We start from the raw sequence: 20,419 nt of genomic DNA on the forward strand, positions 1-20,419 counted from the left end.
CATCCCTGATGCTGAAAGTTGCCAAATGTTATACAGTAGAGTCTCACTTATCCAACATTCTGGATTATTCAACGCATTTTTGTAGTCAATGTTTTCAATATATCATGATATTTTGGTGCTAAATTCATAAATACAGTAATTACAACATAACATTACTGCGTATTGAACTACTTCTTCTGCCAAATGTGTTGTCTAACATGATGTTTTGGTGCTTCATTTGTAAAATCATAACCTAATTTGATGTTTAATAGGCTTTTCCTTAATGCCTCCTTATTATCCAACATATTCGCATATGTGCATGCTTTCTCTTTGTCACCTCCACATATCTCCTACACATCTAGTATATACAGTAGAGTTTCACTTATCCAACATTCGTTTATCCAACATTCTGGATTATCCAACACATTTTTGTAGTCGATGTTTTCAACACATGATATTTTGGTGCTAAATTCGTAAATATAGTAATTACAACATAACATTACTGCATATTGAACTACTTCTTCTGCCAAATGTGTTGTCTAACATGATGTTTTGGTGCTTCATTTGTAAAATCATAACCTAATTTGATGTTTAATAGGCTTTTCCTTAATGCCTCCTTATTATCCAACATATTCGCTTATCCAACATTCTGCCGGCCCATTTATGTTGGATAAGTGATACTCTACTGTACGTGGGTGTCTCACATTTACACCGTTTTCCCATAAGAATGTGTTGGTTGATGAGAATAATGGTGAGTAGATGCTGCCTTGCTTTGAAGCTCTTCAGGTACAAAACTATTTCTCCTTTAGTTGGTCATAGAACTTTAATCAAACCATCCAACTACAGACCATAATGATTAGAAGCTTACACACTGTGTTTTTCCTCTTCTTTCTCCTACCATTCCTGCTGAAATTTTGGCACATGTCCAAAGTTCCTCAAATGACCCTGATTAAATCTGACATAGTCACTCCCACATTCTCAATGGTTTACAGATTTAATTGTTTTCATCTGTTGGCTTGCCTCCCCCTTTCTTGTCCTAATTCTCTATGAAACAAGCCCAAAAAAGTTTGTGTGTGCAGTGGCTTCTTGGGTGAACTGTAACCTTTTGATAGTAAAAGTCTTGATGCCATCACTTTGGAAATGTTTGGCACCCTAGAGCACCAAGGAAGATCTACCTAACACAACTTCTTCATTTGTTTGTGTAGAGCAGTGTTTCACAAACTACTCCAGGTGTTTTGGAGTTCAGTTCCCAGAAATTCCAGCCAACTTACCAGCTGTTAGGAATTGTGAGAACTGAAATCCAAAACACCTGGAGGATCATAGTTTGAGAAACTTTGGTGTAGAAAACAAAACTGTTTAGGAGGGCTGAGATGTACGCCCACATGGGCATTATGCTGCGTGCTTGATATCATTCATCAAGCATTTATTTTCCAAAATTCTCTAAACATTCTAATTACCTTTATAGTATCTTTATATAATGAGCATCCACTTTTACTCTCCTTTTCTTTGCTGATCCATCAAGGTTAGAAAGTGAAACTAAAGAAATATTCTGAAAATGTGATCACTAGAAAATGTATCCAGTCTAGGTTGGTTCTGATGATGGGAAGAAAACAAAATTTGAATGAAACAAAAGTCTGGAACTATGTATCATACTAAGTGAATTGTGACATGGACCCAAATGAGAAATGTTTTGTTAAGAAATCTTACAGTTGCTCTTTCATCCCAAGTTTAGACAAAAATGTTTGGGATAGAAATTTAAAGTCTAAACCAAGTTCAGTCCAAACCATGAACATTCTAGATGACAACAAAACAGAAGTCTGAAGAGTTGTTTTGGAGTTATGCTCTCCAACTCTAAAACTTTCCTGTGGAATGAAAAGGATCTTAATGTTCATTGTTTCCTTTATCCCCATTGTCCAGCTCCACTGTTTCTCCTTTTTGTTGCCTCTTTAATGTATTGGAAGAAGAGTACGTTAATCACATCGCCACAGTATGCATTGCGTTCCCATATTCGTGTATAATTGTTCCACTTAAACGTTTAAAATCTGATTTACATGAGTGGACCAATCACTGCACCAGCATACATAGTGTTACCTAGAGCCAATAATATATTAGAAAAAAAAACAGACAGAAAAAAGCTTTGTATTGATCCACAGTGGAGGGCTGCACAATAATTCCTCTTGAAGTTATTTTTTTTTGCTCATTTAGGTAAAGAGATCCAGATGGGCATTGGAAGAATTATATCTTTTGAATTGGATTTCCAGATATTTCAAGAACTGGACATTTAACAAAAAACATTCTTTGCCATGTTGTTTTGGAAGACATAGATTTTTATGGGCTGATTAAAATTCCATTGGAATCATTACTTGTAGGCTCAGGACTTATATTTCATTTTGTAATGAAATGTTCTGCATTTTGATTTGGGTACTTTCAAGATTCAGAAAGCTCCAAAGTCCTTATTACTCTGTGTATTGTACTAATTAATGCAGTTCTATTTCTAAATTACTCAAATTTATAGTATGTATTATTTGATAAGGCACAATATTGGTTACAAGACACAAGAATTCCCATAGTGTTCAAGGAAATCACCAGAAGCATTAGCATATATTTGAAAGTAAGATATGAGGCATGTTAAATAAATATCTGGGAATGTGGGAAGCTGTCTTGAAGAGAGTCAGAAAACCATTTTATCTAGCTCATTGTTTTTACACAGATGGATAGTAACTCTCCGGAGTTTGAGGCAATAGGCTTTCTCAGCCCTACTTGCAAAGACCAGGTCATCTAAGCAGAGTGGGAAGACTTCAAGGCTTCATGGGTTTTGTTTTCATTTAGCTAGAACATTAAGATCCATTAACAAGAGCCCAGGAATTTGTTCTGTACAAAAACTGTACAGAGTGTTTAATCCGTCTGCATCAGTATCCATTGCTTGGTCTTCCAAGACCTTTATTTCATTTCAGCCATATAACTTAAGATTAATACAGCAGTTGTATAACTAAGTAGTGTCTCCTGCCCCAGTTCTCCCAAACTACTGGGCATTGGCTACATAGGGAGACAGAGCAGATGACAATTTCATCCATTTCCTGCTAGCCAGCTGGGCTGCAAGAATAAAATGCAACAAGGGCCTTGCTTTTGGTTGTTGCAACTGTCTGATAGAAGGGAGGTGCCCATACTCCAATGGCCTGAAGAATGAACCCCCTCTTTTCCACCTGGCTAATGTCCAGAGAAGTAGGTTGTGAAGGGAAGTGGTGCTTGTTGCAGTAGCACCACATTTGTAACTACATTGAATAGAATAACTTTATTGTCATAGTACAACAAAGTTAAATGTTTTCTGCAACACACAAAACAACACACCCATCCCTCCACACACCACCACCACCACCACACATCCCCCAATGCCACATCAATGCAAAGCCATGAAGTTCAATATACAGTAGAGTCTCACTTATCCAACGTAAACGGGCCGACAGAACGTTGGATAAGCGAATATGTTGGATAATAAGGAGAGATTAAGGAAAAGCCTATTAAACATCAAATTAGGTTATGATTTTACAAATTAAGCACCAAAACATCATGTTATACAACAAATTTGACAGAAAAAGTAGTTCAATGCACAGTAATGCTATGTAGTAATTACTGTATTTACGAATTTAGCACCAAAATATCACGATGTATTAAAAACATTGACTACAAAAATGCATTGGATAATCCAGAACGTTGGATAAGCGAGTGTTGGATATGTGAGACTCTACTGTAGTTACAGCTCTAGGATAAAAGCTTCCTCTCAGTCTGTTTGCACTTGCCTTTGTCACCCTGTACCATCTACTAGATGATAATAATTAAAAAAAAATTAGAAACCATGAATACAAATCTGCTATACATACATACATGTGTGTAATTTCAGGTTACTTATCCATATGTCTAATCTTGAATTATGGCTGCCATCATCACCGCCATCACAATTTCTAAACTCATCTTTTTCCAATCAGGGACTCAAAGCAGTTAACAGTGAACAATTACAACAATCATAGCTAAAAAAATTTAAAATGTAATTAAACAATCAAGAAAATAAATGTTGGTTTAAAACATAGTCATTAAAAACCAATCGTTAAAAGTAGAAGTTCACTGCCTGGATTATACTCAAGTATTTCTAAAATCTTTCTTCATGGTTTCGTGTGCTGTATGATCTAACATATCTCCCTTCCTCCTCCTCCTCCTTCTCCCCCTCCTCCTCCTCCTTTTTTGTCACAGCACATTCAAAAACAAGAGGTGAGCTAAGCTCTATTTGTAAATATTGGAAATTAGAGCTATAGTGTAACAAGTTACATGAACCAGTAGAACAAGGATGGCATGCAGTTATCCCCAAGATCTTTCCTTTTATCTTTTTAGTTGACTGCATCCCTTTGTACAAACCTTCCGGGCCCTGAGATATTCAGGAGAGGCCTTTCTCTCAGTCCCACCTCCATCTCAAGCCCGGTTGGTGGGAATGAGAAAGCGGGCCTTCTTAGTGGCTGCCCCTCAACTCTGAAACTCCCTGCCCAAGAAAGCCTTAATGGCCTCTTCCCTGCTGTCCTTCCAGTGGCAGAATAAAACCTTTATATTCAGGCAGGCTTTTAAAGAAGAAGGGTTTTAAGATCATGTCAGGGGCTTCTGTGGTTTTTAATGTTTTTATAGATTTAATCTGAATAGTTTAAATACTAATAATGTTTAATACTGTTTTAATATGTGTATATTTTAAATTGTACTGTAATGCTTGTTTTGTTGAGTTTCTTTATGGAGAGAAAAAGCAGGATATAAATAAACATTACTAATTATTATTATTATTATTTTCCTAGGTTTAGGCATAGGTTGCTATGCTTGGGCTTTCTTTTCTTTCTTCTTTCTCCACAGAGTGGCTGGCAAGACATGATGGCTGCCTAGAACATACTTATACATGTGGAAGTGCTTCTGCAACCAAATTGGGGATTTCAAAAATCTGTGTCCAATCATAGACTGGATGTCTTGAAACAATTAATGTCAGTTCCCTCCCCATTATAGCTTACCATGAGAATTCTAGAGTATTTACTCTTTTTAGTCGCAAACTCAAGCATTTGGGGTTTTTTCCACTTAGCTAGTATGAATAACAAACATTTTCTACAGTAAAAAGTCTCATATTACTTTGCATATTTGAGCCATTTGTAATTTGCAATACAGAACTGGGAAACAAAGAGAATGACACCAATAGATGTTTCAAAGTGTCCTTTTGACTACTTGACATCTCACCAAGTCATGTGCTTTCCAGATGAACTATATGAAAAACCCCTGCATCTTATCATCTGGATGAAGCTGTTCTCTTCAGCGTATTAGGCTTGCCAAAATTGTTTTCCATGATGATATCAGCTGTCATTGCTGGAACTAAAAAACCCTGTAGTTTTGAGCATGAATACCAGCTGTTGCTCCAAAAACACGGACCAGCTGCCACAGGAAACACCCTTCTCAATATCTAGCTGATGCTGGGTAGATGAGACAACAACATTCTTGCTGTATCTAAAGTAAAATCAGATTTCCCAGAGAGAGCTAATGGGAAGGAGGAAGGGAGAAGTAGTGTTTTATTAGAGGAAGTGATCAATAAAGAAATCATCGTGAAGTCACAATGTTGATAAAGATTTCCCAGAGTAGTAAACACAATGTTTCAACATCCTTTCAAACAGAATATAATAATAATTCAGTGATGCAGTTAATGTGTACATGATTTATAGAGCTGTTTCCAGAGGAAGATTTTAATTAATAAATGACCTGCCTTATGCCCAGAATATTATAGTGCATGCTTTCAAGCCATATCTTTTTTTTTTCCTCCAAAAAAATAATCCATGACTTTTCATTTCGGAAAGCAATCTCCATTCCAGACTAAGTCAATCTTTACATACTTGATAAGGGTGAGACATAATATTCTGTATTCATTGTTTTCCAGCCGAAAATGGATTTAACAGTCAGTAAATGTCTTTGATAAGAACAATACAGCAACGAGACTTTCTTACAGTTTTATCGGACTGTGCAACAGCTTTTGAACATTCTGGCACAGCTCTCTTTGGGGCAGAGCTGGGAGATCATTAGAGGCAGAACCAGCAGAGCTGCTGCTGTGACACTTAGTGTGTTGATTCAATATTTACATAGAAAAAGGCTCTGCATAGTGTATGACTCCTCTCATCAAAGTGAAGGAGAAAAGAAAAATAGCAAAAGAGGGATTGGCTGCTTATTAAAAAGGGTGAATATGTAAGGGAGCAGGAACCCATCATACGATAAGTGATGGGAATGTTGCAGACCTGGGAGCTATTGACAGATTTTACCCATCAATTGCTAGGGATGGCAAAATCGTGGGTTGCCTGTTCGCCCCACCATCTCAATAGACACCTTGAGCAATGATCTATCTATTTGCCCCCAAGGAACTAGAAAATTGACGCTTCTGTTTGATGTTTTGTTTCATGTCTGATATAAGAGGTTGCATTTTTCATTTAATTTTAATAAAGTCATAATTTGTTTTTATATGTTGGGTTATCAATTTTTGTTATTATGGATGTATTGTTATTATGTTCAGGCATTGAATGACTGCCTTTTATGTTTAGAATTCGCCCTGAGTCCCTCCGGGAAGATAAGGCGGAATATAAATAGTTTATTATTATTATTGACACAAAGACATAGTATGACACAGCAAACAAGAGACATATATATGCTGGAATTCGTATTACAAAATCACAAGTCGAACACTTCCGAAGTGTTTAGGACTGTGTGATGTATTTTCAGATGATGCATGCAGATCCCAGTAAGGTGGCCTTTTGCAGTTGAGAGATCGTAATTTTGTCAATGTTTATTGTTTCCAAATGCCGCCTGAGATCTTTTGGCACGGCACACAATGTGCTGATTACCACAGGGACCACCTGTTCTGGTTTATGCCAGAGCCTTTGAAGTTCGATCTTGAGGTCCTGATAGCAGCTAAGTTTTTCCTGTTGTTTTTCATCAATTTGACTGTCGCCTGGTATGGCGAAATCAATAATCCAAACTTTTTTCTTTTCCACAACTGTGAGATCTGGTGTATTGTGTTCCAAAACTTTGTCAGTCTGGATTTTGAAGCCCTACAGTATTTTTGATTGTTCATTTTCCATTACCTTTGCAGGTTTGTGATCCCACCAGTTCTTTACTGTTGGAAGGTGGTACTTGTGGCATAAGTTCCAATGACTCATTTGGGCCACATAGTTGTGCCTCCATTTGTAGTCCATCTGTGCGATTTTCTTACAGAAGCTGAGAATATGATCAGTAGTTTCGTCAGCTTCCTTGCACAGTCTGCATTTTGGGTCACTGGCTGATTTTTCTATCTTGGCCTTAATTGCATTTGTTCTAATGGCTTGCTCCTGGGCTGCAAGAATCAGGCCTTCTGTCTCCTTCAGTGTCCCATTTGTGGTGATTATTATTATTATTATTATTATTATTATTATTATTATTATTATTAAGAGGCAGACCAGTGGTGGGATGCACATGGCCAGCTGCACTACTAGTTTCCTTGCCTCATGCTATAAATCTGTAGGATGTGCAGGGTGTGCAGAAATCGTGATTATAAACATAGATACACATAATATGCACTCCTATTGCTTATGTCACCAAAAATGCCAGATAACTGCTACATATTATATTTGAGGAAAGTGCACCTTTCATAAGAATGTCACTATTTCTCACCACTCCAAGGAAACCCTCTAATTCATTAAAAATAAGTGGGATCAAAAATTCAAGGCTTTCCTTCTCACCGCATCCTATATCATCAAAAATTTTGCCTGCTTAGTTTCTGACTTTTTTGCAGCTATTAAAGGCACTAGATGTACTAACAGTTTGAGACATTTTAAGGCAGAGGGTTGTGATTATTTGGCCCTCCAGTTGTTGTTGAACTGCAACACCCAGCATTTCTCACTTGACTAAGTTTGCTGGGAATTACAGTCAAACAACAACTCAAGAACCTCAGAATTCTGACTCTTGCTTTAGCTAACAGTGCTGCTGGGTGCTGCAGCTCAACAACGATTGGAGGGTCATTTGAAGGTCTCACATCACAATTTGTACAGGAAAGAAAGGTTAGACAGAAGTGGAGTCCTCCTTCTGCAAAACGAAATCATAACCACATCATCAGCTTGATGGAATTTGTAAATTTTCTGAGCCTGTTGTATGTAACTCAATGACTGTTTCATTTCATAGACTTGTCAGCTGCACTGTATTTCAAGCAACCATGCCCAAGCCATTCTCTAGTAATCATTTCTCAGCCAATTTCTTTTAGAGCCTGTTTTTTCCCTTGAAATAAACAATTTGCTGCCTCTTTCATTGGTATTTTTCCCTTTTAAGACTTGAAGAGAAATTAAATGTACCTAAGAAAAACATAAATTAGGTAAAGGTGGAACCCAGTATAATGCCTGTGATTCTACAGTCTAGAAGGGTAGTATTATTTTTAGCATTCATGGCTGCTAAGGCAGTACCTGCTCAGATTTCTTATTGCTGAGACGTAGCTTCCATGTCAGGCATAAACAGTTCAAAAACACTGTACTCTGGACATTAGATCTTTCAATCCCGTTATCTATTTGGGGGGTAGGAGAGAGCTATGGTTCCCAAGAGTAACAAGCTGTGGGCACAATGAAAAGTATATTCTCCTTACATTGAAGTAAAATGGGCCATGAATGTATGTCTTTGTGTTTTCACTCACTTTAGATCAGCTTTTGCATAATACAGTCCATCTTGCAGTTCCATGGTGATTTGTGGCTTAGCAAAGTAATATTCATCACTGCATAGTATAGGTGAGAATGTCATGCAATACACTGACTAGGATAGGCACTCAATGTCCATAAATGTCTCATGCCCCTGTCATTTCCCCCCCACAACAGTTGTTTCCCTGATCTCTTTGTGGGCATCTGTGGAAATGAGTATTCCATTAGGTCACTGGTAATTATAATGGCTTATTTTAAAAAGTTATTACTGCTGTTTGAGGGCTCAATTATCTGGCATCTATATATTTGGAAAAAGCTGCTCAGTTTCAATTAAGGGCCAAAGAGGTTCTTAATTTGCTAAATAGAATAATTGTCCAACACAGTCAAGTGGACAGCACCACACATCAACTTGATAGTGTGCACATGGCGCAGAAGAATTCTTTGAACATCAACAGGCCTCCAGAAGACTTGTGCACAGAACCATATTTAGAAAGGTGAGCCACACATAGCTTGCTTTTGCTCAAAGTGAGAATGGAAAGCACTATGCATTTCACAAAGGGATATCCGACTATGACCTTGTGATGTTGTGGTGTACTGTGATCTAAATTATGGTGCTAAATAGGAATTATTTGGCCCTCTAGATCACTGGTTCTTAATTTGTGGCCCTGACGCCAAATTGGGCCTCTATATCTCAATGTAACAGTAAATGCTTTCTGAATATTACTATTTCAGAAATTTACACAAAACTGTTGTGTAGTATTTATAGTGGACTCTGCAGAAGCTGCTTCAGCTGTGCTTCATAAAAAGGGAAATTAACCTATTTAGCAAGCCTTGCAAATGCTTATTTTTAATGAGTAAATGTTTATTTTTTACCTATCTTATATACCTATACTATATATCCAGGGCAGAGACGGTCCAACTGCCAGGCGAGGGAGGCATTTGCCTGTGGCGCCATTGACCCAGGGGCGCAGTTGAACCCCCAGGAGGATGGTGCCACCCCCGCCTCCTTCTCCTTTGGGCCTGGGCCTTCCCACTGTGGCCCACGTGCCCTGGCCCCACCTCCCGCACAGTGAGGGAGGCGGAGCCAGGGCACGTGGCATGGGAGGCGGGGACAGGTCTGGCCCTGCCTCCCGCGCTGCGCGGCCTGGCCCAGCCAGCCTGGATGGGCCTTCCCGCTGCAGCCTGGCTCTGCCAGGCCATGGTGGGAAGACCCATCCAGGCCACAGTGGGAAAGACCAGTCAGGAGGCGTGGCTGTGCGATGCGGGAGGCAGGGCCAGGGCACACGGCATGGGAGGCGGGGACAGGTCTGGCCATGCCTCCCGTGCACGCGGGGGAGGGGGCACCAAAATTCATTTTGCCTACTAAGGCAAAATACCTATAGATGCCTCTGATCCAGGGTCATGCAAAAATGTAATATCAATATCAACAGGAAGGCCACACATTCCCCAATCATGACTTTCAGCATAATACTAGAAATATTTGTTTGAAAGTAAGCCTCATTGTATTCTGTCAGGCATATTCCCTAGCAAGTAAATTTAAGATTGCACTCATAGTTTTGGCAACAACAAGGAGACAGAAAGATTCTATAAATCTGTGCTCCTGAATCAACTTGGCCTAACTCTTCTTCTATTGCAACAGAGAGAGAAAGATTTGGGAGACAGAGGCAAAACAGGCAGGCAAAGATATAATCTGACTCTGTTGAATCAATTCAGACTTTCCCCTTCAGTTGTTGCTATCATTTCAGGAAGTCTGTTTTGATATTACTATTTTAAAGTACAGTAGAATCTCGTTTATCCAACATAAACGGGCTGGCAGAATGTTGGATAAGCGAAAATGTTGGATAATAAGGAAGGATTAAGGAAAAGCCTATTACATGCCAAATTACATTATGATTTTACAAATTAAGCATCAAAACATCATGTTTTACAGCAAGTCTGCCACTTGTTTGGGAGCGTGGCTGCACTTGTGTTGTTGTTGGGCATGTTGGCCTGTTGTGCGTTGCTGCCTAGAGAAATAGTTGTGGATTTGGGCAGGAGGTAGACTGCGTTGGATAATACAGAACGTTGGATGAGTGAAGGTTGGATACGCGAGACTCTACTGTACCTATATTTAACATACAATTCTTTTCCTTACATTCCAATCTCTCTTCAAAGAAAAGAGAAGAAGAGGGAGAGATTGAGAAAGAGAGGATAATGCTGATAGACAATACTGAGTATAGTACAACTGGCTAATTTCAGATGGTTCATGCAGGATTCCCAATTTTGCAGAGAACCACATGCCTAAATAGCCACTTCCACATTGTCAGTCTGCCTCTCTTTTCATCCAATTGGGGAGGGAGCTGAAAGTCCGGATAGCTGTCAGAACTGCATAAAATGTCACGTATTTTCTCTGTAAATTTGTGTTTGTACCTTTTGAAGTGTATTTATTGTACTATTGTATCCTATTTGACCAAATCATAATAAATATCTGTAGCTTTGCCTTCAAGCCAGAGTGCTTGTTCTCAATCAGGGCTGATCTGTGTTTAGCAGAAGCTCACCAGGCACAGACCTCGTTATTGCTGAAATCTCCACACATCTACACCATAGAATTAATGCAGTTTGACACCACATTAACTGCCATGGCTCAATGCTATGAAATAATGGGAGTGATAGTTTGGTGAGGCACCAACATTCTTTGGCAAAGAAAGCTAAAGTCCTTGTAAAACCATATAAAAGGACGCTGTCTGTGCTAGCTGATGGAACCATTTGCTTCAAGTGGATTAACAATGATTGTTAGTGTCACTCCATGTTTTTCTTCAGAATATACAGTTAGCCCTCCATATTCACTGGGGTTAGGAACACAGGACCCCTATGAAAGTAAAAAAAAAAAAAACCCCAAGAATTTTAAAAATGCAATTTTCTGACATAAGAGAACTACCTTGCTTCCCCTAAAATAAGACATACCCATAAAATAAGCCATAGCAGGGTTTCTAAGCATTTGCCATACCCCGAAAATAAGACATAGTGATAGGCGTGGCTATTAAGTATACAAGGTCAACACCCCCTGTCAGGTCCCAATCATTCTGTGCGTGCTGCAAGCAGAGGCATACAGGGAGACATAGAAAGTGAAAGTAGAAATCTCCTCAGTGAAGTGAGGAACAGGACACTCTGCTTTAGGTATTGTGTTTCCTCAGGGGGAAGAAGTAAAACTATGGCTGCCATTTTACTCAGCACTGTGGGTCTCTATCCCCAAGCACCAATCAGCAACAGTCTGTGGTCGTCCCCCCCAAACACCAGTAAAGATGCTGCTCCCCAGCACCGGCCAGCAATAGTCTGTTGGCCTCTCTCACCCCATACAAACACCAGGGGATAGGAGAAAAGCTTCAGCAAGCAGTCTGCTACTGAGCCCAAAGAGATCATCTCATAAATGCAGATTGTTGTACCTTACTTAATAAAACTAAGACATTTACAAAAAAAATCTCCTGGTATAAAAAGTGAAAAACCAAAAATATAAAATAAAGTTATTTGCAGATGACATTATTTTAATGTCAGAAGATCCACAGAAAGAATTTCCCAAAATGATATGCCTGGTCAATCAATTTGGATCAGTTGCAGGTCTTTCAATCAATCTACGCAAAACAAAAATATTAGCGACAAAGTTAAGCAATAAAGAAAAAGAAGAATTAAGTCAAGAAACAGGAATTGAAATAGCTCTCCAAGCAAAATATTTAGGAATAAACATAACAATGAATAACAAAGATCTGTATAAAAATAATTATGAAAAAACCTGGAATAAAATAAAAAATGATCTGAAAAAATGGATGAATCTGGATATCTCTCTCCTAGGACGGATAGCTACAATAAAAATGAATATCTTACCTAGACTATGCTTCTTGTTCCAGAACATTCCAATTGACATCAAGGAAAAAGAATTTACGAATTGGAATGCTGAACTTACAAAATTTATTTGGAGAGGGAAGAAACCGAGAATAAAGATGAAAAATTTACAAGACACTAAACAAAGAGGAGGACTGGCTCTTCCAAATCTAAAATTATACAGGGAAGCAGCTATATTGATTTGGTTAAGAGAATGGATCCATCTTGACAATCAGAGTCTCATAACTCTGGAAGGAGATAGTTTAAAATTTGGCTTACATGCATACTTAATTTATGGGAAGGTGGCAGAAGACTCAAACTTTAATAAACACCCAATTAGGAAAACTCTGATGAATACTTGGAACAAATATAAAAAATTCTTTTACAGAAAATTATCACAATGGACCTCGATCCAAGAAGCTTTCAAACAAAGTGGAAATTCAAAGGCCAATAAAAGATGGCCAACATATGCGGAAATACTCAAGAAAACACAAGATAACCTCCAACTGAAATCATTGATAGAAATAAACCAGCAGGGCTATAACATGAACTGGTTTGAATATGCACAAATACACCAACAATATCAAAAAGATGTGCATACAGGATTTGAAGAAGAAAAGACAGACCTTGATAAGATACTTCAATCAAGAAATAAACAACTATCTAAGCTTTACAGTCTCCTGTTAAAATTACACACAGAAGATGAATATATCAAGGAGTGTATGGTAAAATGGGCTAAAAACATTGGTCGCTCGATTAGCATAGATGAATGGGAATACCTCTGGAGAGTAAAAATAAAAATTTTCAGAAGTTATTCCCTTCTAGAAAATTTCTACAAAATGTTTTATCAAGCTTATATGACACCTGTTAAATTAGCCAAAATACAGCCACAATTAAAAAACACTTGCTGGAAATGTAAACAAGCAACAGGATCATTTTTCCACATGTGGTGGACTTGTAAGAAGGCAAAAAACTTTTGGATTAAGATTCATAAAACCACTGAAAAAATACTAAAGTTAAAAATACCCATGCACCCAGAAATATTCCTACTAGGAATAACAGATACATCACTGCTGAAGCCACATGATAAACTCTTCACTTTGATGACAATGGCTGCGAGAATAGTTTATGCACGAGCCTGGAAATTGGAGGAAACACCAGAAATGGAGGAATGGATCGTGAAAGTGATGGAGGTGGCTGAGATGGACATTCTGACAGGGTATCTCCAGTCAAAAGACCCTTCTGAGTTTAGGAAAGTCTGGGATCCCTTCAAAAGGTTTTTAGAAGGAAAGACCATTTCAACGTGGGGGTTTCAAATTTGACTATTATAAATTTTAATTTTCACCACTCGTTTAACTTCTGTGAAAAAAAAAAAGGTCATGATGAAGAAAAAAAAAGAACTACAGTTCACAATTGCTGGTGGCTTGTGAACAGGTTGTGAAACAGTGAGCTTTTTGCTTTTGCTTTTTGGTGTATTTCTTTGCCAAGTACTTTGCATTTTTATATCGCCATTTGTTCAGATTTTTTTTCTTTTTTATATAAATATGGACATTTTAGCTTTGTTTTTGGTTTTTGGTTTTCTCTCTCTCTCTTTTTGATCCTTTTTAAATCTCAGTTTTCCCACTTTCTATACAATCAAATGTTCTCACTCTTTCAATGTTAATTTACTCTATCTTATAAGGTAAAACTTCAATAAAAATATATATTAAAAAAATGCAATTTTCTGACATAAGAGAACTACCTTGCTTCCCCTAAAATAAGACATACCCATAAAATAAGCCATAGCAGGGTTTCTAAGCATTTGCCATACCCCGAAAATAAGACATAGTGATAGGCGTGGCTATTAAGTATACAAGGTCAACACCCCCTGTCAGGTCCCAATCATTCTGTGCGTGCTGCAAGCAGAGGCATACAGGGAGACATAGAAAGTGAAAGTAGAAATCTCCTCAGTGAAGTGAGGAACAGGACACTCTGCTTTAGGTATTGTGTGTCCTCAGGGGGAAGAAGTAAAACTATGGCTGCCATTTTACTCAGCACTGTGGGTCTCTATCCCCAAGCACCAATCAGCAACAGTCTGTGGTCGTCCCTCCCAAACACCAGTAAAGATGCTGCTCCCCAGCACTGGCCAGCAATAGTCTGTTGGCCTCTCTCACCCCATACAAACACCAGGGGATAGGAGAAAAGCTTCAGCAAGCAGTCTGCTACTGAGCCCAAAGAGATCATCTCATAAATGCAGATTGTTGTACCTTACTTAATAAAACTAAGACATTTACAAAAAAAATCCCCTGAAAATAAGTGTGCCTTCTTGAGGAAAAATAAATATAAGACAGTGTCTTATTTTGGGGAAACACAATAGGTCCTCCAGCATAACTCTATGGCCATCCTCCCCCTGAGCTTAACTATAAAATTGCACTGGAGGACATAAGAGATTACTAGAGTGAATATTCTAATCAAATCTGTGGATAAGCAAATTTACAAAAGTAAAACATGCAAACGTGAAAGGCCAAATGTATTTGATCCTGGTCTTAAATTTTTGAGAGTGACCCAGTGATTTTTTTGTATGAAAGGCCTTTGGATGCAGGATTATGCTGTGGCTGTGCTTGTTCCCTATACAACTGACAAGCTATGTGCCTCTCACATTTGCCTTGAAGAGACTGGTTTAAGGAATAACATCATCTAAGCACTGACTGTATTCTCTTTCCCTATATTCCTCTATGTGTGACAAAAGCTGACCCATGTACAGCAAGAGGACCACACACATTTCTGCACACCAGCTGTTCATTTGCTTACATTGACTATCTAATTGCAGTTGCTAGATGACCACTAGATACAGTTTAAAATGCCAGAACAGGACCCACAACATTCCTTTGAATTAATAATTATCTTTATTTTACTCTTTAAATATACAAGTTATTATCTGTCTCCCAAATTTTCAGTTTAATGTCTGAGTCAAAAATAAAATAAAATCCCAGAAACATCTTAATTTTCTTTCTAATCCAAAGTTACTTTTTTGCTTACTCGGGGCAGATGGACTTTTGACTATTCAGACCTTTGAACATGATTTTTACTTATGAATTTGTACCAATCTTTTCTATATTAAAATAAATCCAAAGCATTTTGACAGTACAGACAAATACTCATAGAATCACAGAATCATAGAGTTGGAAGAGACCTCATGGGCCATCCAGTCCAACCCCCTGCCAAGAAGCAGGAAATTGCATTCAAAGCACCCCTGACAGATGGCCATCCAGCCTCTGCTTAAAAGCCTCCAAAGAAGGAGCCTCCACCACAGTCCAGTGCCGAACAGCTCTCACAGTGAGGAAGTATTTATTTACTTATTTACAGTATTTATATTCCACCCTTCTCACCCCGAAGGGGACTCAGGGCAGATGACATTATATACATATAGGGCAAAGATTCAATGCCCATATACACATAGAACCGAAACAGAGACAGACGCAGAGGCAATTTAACCTTCTCCTGAGGAGATGTTCGATTCTGGCCACAGGGGGGAGCAGCTGCTTCATCATCCATTGTGATGGCACTTCCTCATTCCAACATCATAAATTAGTTAAATTTGCCTCCCCACTTTATAAGTGGTACCTTATTTTCTACTTGATAGACACAACTATCTTTCAGGTTGCTAGGTCAGCAATGAGCAGGGGCTATTTTTTATTTTTTAATTGACGGGTGCTCACCCCACCACGGGCTGGCCTTGAACTCATGACCTCATGGTCAGAGTGATTTATTGCAGCACGCTGCTCACCAGCCTGCGCCACAGCCCGGCCCCAATTCTTCCTAATGTTCAAGTGAAATCTCCTTTCCTGTAGTTTAAAGCCATTGTTTTAAACTACAATACTCAACTGAATATTAAATTTAAATAATGGGTGCATCTTTGTGCCTTCAAGCCACCTGTTGAGTTATAGTTAATTTCATAATGTTTTCTTAGGCAAGGAATACTTGGTTTGTCATTGCCTTTCTCTGAGAGCCAACTTATAATACCCAGTAATTTTTGGTAGTCTTCCATCCAAATACTCTGGGCATTCCTCTACCCAAAGGTAGCTCACTTGAAACCCTTCTGCTGTTGTTGGGCTGCAACTCCCATCATTCATGTTTAGAATAGTCAGTGCTGAGGACAGATACCAGGCTGCATCCTTACACAATTTGCAGGGTGTTTGCCAATGCTGCACTATCCTGCTCATAATAGCAACATTGATGTATTACTGCAGCCTTGCTGCTTTCCTTATGTCCTTATTTTTTAATTATTTGTGAAGGGGCATGGGTCATTTCTTTCCCTTTGTCTGCTGACTCAAAGACCAAAGAATGTGTATGATTCCCACAAATATGGAATAAGACTTTTATTCTCATCTACAGACAGCAAAGTCCAGAAGGAAAGAAAAGGCTGCCTACCAGGTGATTTGTAAGCAATGCTCTGCTGTGATTTGTGGGCTTGACCTTGTCTATGCTGCCTTCATTTCCAAAGGGAAGAAACACACCAAAAATGTATCATCCTTCAAAAGGAATGGTGAGAAGAAAGAAGCCAGTAGGTGCACAAATAGGTCAGAGCTCAAACAAGTTCAAAAGTTCTCCAGCCCCTTTATTGCCACACCATATCAAATCTACAATCATTCTCAGTGAATAAAAATATCAAATACAGGCTGGAAGCTTGCTAGGCAAGTATGGGCATGAGTAAATCATGAATGCTCTCTTCCCGCTGCTTTCCTTCTCTGCATATAGACATAATGTTCTCCAAATGCTGTTGCAACCTCAGAGAAACCCAGGAGGCTGCACAGCATTACATACACAAACTGCCCTTTTCCACATTCTTTTGCAAACCCTGGAAAAACAGCTTGCAGTGTTAAAAAGAAGAAGCCGCAGCCCTCCTGACCATTTCACAGTTGTCACAGAAGAACATCCTAGGTCACTATAACCTTAAAAGCAGAGAGTCTGTTTTCTTTTCACATAGATAGCAGACAGTTGCTAAGCTGCAGTTCAAATGTATCCTGCTTTCTGGGTCTCCCGCAAGCATAAGGCATGCACATTTCACATGCACATGGGAGGTCTCCACTGAATTGTATGTGCAATCACTCGGCATATATTTTTAGGATCCAATATGCCAGTCTGCATCAGTGTCTAAAACCCCGGCTGTCATGCAGCATGATTGAAAATGCTGAACAAACTTCACGAGACACGGAGTTCTCACTAGGTTCCCAGGCCCCAAGGGGAGCTTTCCTTAAGTTTTGTTCATAATCCCACTACTACAGCCAAGACCAACAGATGGAAGAAAGGGAGGCTGTCTGGAAGAGAAAGGAGTGACAGAAAATATATGAGTTGGAATTTAGTATGGGATTCTCATACTTGGAAGAAGATTACCATATGTGGGACATATTTTTGCAATTCTGTATTCTGCAAGGGGCCCTATGGTGTTGCTATATAATGCACCATTAAAATGTGAAGCTTATCAGTGCACTTTTGCCAATGCTCTGAAATATGTCTATTAGGGTTCCAAAGCCCATTCATTAGGTGAAGCTCCTTGGCAAAGTTTTCTAGATGAATTCACTAAAAGGATTCCTTAATTAAATGAGTCTCTAAGTGAACTTCACTACGTGAATTTACTAAGAGGGTTCCATAGCGCCTTTACTGGTTGGTGTCCCTAGGTAAAGCTAATTAGGTGAGTTCACTAGGAGGGTTCCATTGTACCTTTACTGGTTGAGGTCCCTAGATGAAGTTAACTAGGTGAGTTCACTAAGACGGTTCCATAGCACCTTTACTGGTTGAGGTTCCTAGGTGAAGTTAACTAGGTGAGGTCACTAGGAGGGTTCCATAGTACCTTTACTGTTTGAGGTTCCTAGGTGAAGTTAACTAGGTGAGGTCACTAGGAGGGTTCCATAGTACCTTTGCTGGTTGAGGTTCCTAGGTTAAGTTAACTAGGTGAGTAAACTAGGAGGGTTCCATAGTACCTTTACTAGTTGAGGTTCCTAGGTGAAGTTAACCAGGAGAGTTCACTAGGAGGGTTCCATAGTACCTTTACTGGTTGAGGTTCCTAGGTGAAGTTAACTAGGTGAGGTCACTAGGAGGGTTCCATAGTACCTTTACTGTTTGAGGTTCCTAGGTGAAGTTAACTAGGTGAGGTCACTAGGAGGGTTCCATAGTACCTTTGCTGGTTGAGGTTCCTAGGTTAAGTTAACTAGGTGAGTAAACTAGGAGGGTTCCATAGTACCTTTACTAGTTGAGGTTCCTAGGTGAAGTTAACCAGGAGAGTTCACTAGGAGGGTTCCATAGTACCTTTACTGGTTGAGGTTCCTAGGTGAAGTTAACTAGGTGAGGTCACTAGGAGGGTTCCATAGTACCTTTACTGGTTGAGGTTCCTAGGTGAAGTTAACTAGGTGAGGTCACTAGGAGGGTTCCATAGTACCTTTACTGGTTGAGGTTCCTAGGTTAAGTTAACTAGGTGAGTAAACTAGGAGGGTTCCATAGTACCTTTACTGGTTGAGGTTCCTAGGTTAAGTTAACTAGGTGAGTAAACTAGGAGGGTTCCATAGTACCTTTACTGGTTGAGGTTCCCAGGTGAAGTTAACTAGATGAGTTAACTAGGAGGGTTCCATAGTACCTTTGCTGGTTGAGGTTCCTAGGTTAAGTTAACTAGGTGAGTAAACTAGGAGGGTCCCATAGCACCTTTACTGGTTGAGGTCCCTAAGTGAAGTTAACTAGGTGAGTTCACTAGGAGGGTTCCATAGTACCTTTGCTGGTTGAGGTTCCTAGGTGAAGTTAACTAGGTGAGTAAACTAGGAGGGTTCCATAGTACCTTTACTGGTTGAGGTTCCCAGGTGAAGTTAACTAGATGAGTTAACTAGGAGGGTTCCATAGTACCTTTACTGGTTGAGGTCCCTAAGTGAAGTTAACTAGGTGAGGTCACTAGGAGAGTTCCATAGTACCTTTGCTGGTTGAGGTCCCTAGGTGAAGTTAACTAGGTGAGGTCACTAGGAGGGTTCCATAGCACCTTTACTGGTTGAGGTCCCTAAGTGAAGTTAACTAGGTGAGTTCACTAGGAGGGTTCCATAGTACCTTTGCTGGTTGAGGTTCTTAGGTGAAGTTAACTAGGTGAGTAAACTAGGAGGGTTCCATAGTACCTTTACTGGTTGAGGTTCCCAGGTGAAGTTAACTAGATGAGTTAACTAGGAGGGTTCCATAGCACCTTTACTGGTTGAGGTCCCTAAGTGAAGTTAACTAGGTGAGGTCACTAGGAGGGTTCCATAGTACCTTTGCTGGTTGAGGTCCCTAGGTGAAGTTAACTAGGAGATTTCACTAGGAGGGTTCTATGTTACCTTCACTAGGTCAAGTTCCTAGGTGAAGTTTGCTAGGTGAATTCACTGTAGTGCCTCTGGCACGTAACTAAGAATGTATCAAGTTATGCAGAATCAATTGTAATACAGAATTGTAGTTATGGTCTTTTGAAAGTTAGACTAATCAATCTTATATGAGGGATTCATCTACAAGCACATATCCTGCAAAGATTGTCCATGGATTTGCACTCCCAATTACCAGCTTTTGCCTCTCATTCACTTTGTTGGTTGCTTGTGTTATTTTCATCATCGCTGCAAACTGCCACCTGCAGCTAAACAGGGAAAATTTTTTTCAGGACAATGCTCTTGCCCTGAGCTTCCTTTTCCCCATCCTGCAACCCAGAGAAGAGGGGCCAGGCCCTGAGATTTGGCAACCCAAGCTTCTAGGAAAGGAAACAGTGCGGGTGGGGAGATAGCCACAGAGGAGAGGAAGGAATGAAAAATGATCCTTCCATGAATCAGCTTCCATTTTCCCATGTTCATCTGCCTGGCTTCCTCTTGCTTCTACTTAGAAAGGGAGGGGATTCCAACTCC

The sequence above is a fragment of the Anolis carolinensis genome, chromosome 3, assembly GCF_035594765.1.
Source record: "Anolis carolinensis isolate JA03-04 chromosome 3, rAnoCar3.1.pri, whole genome shotgun sequence".
Classification (NCBI taxonomy): domain Eukaryota; kingdom Metazoa; phylum Chordata; class Lepidosauria; order Squamata; family Dactyloidae; genus Anolis; species Anolis carolinensis.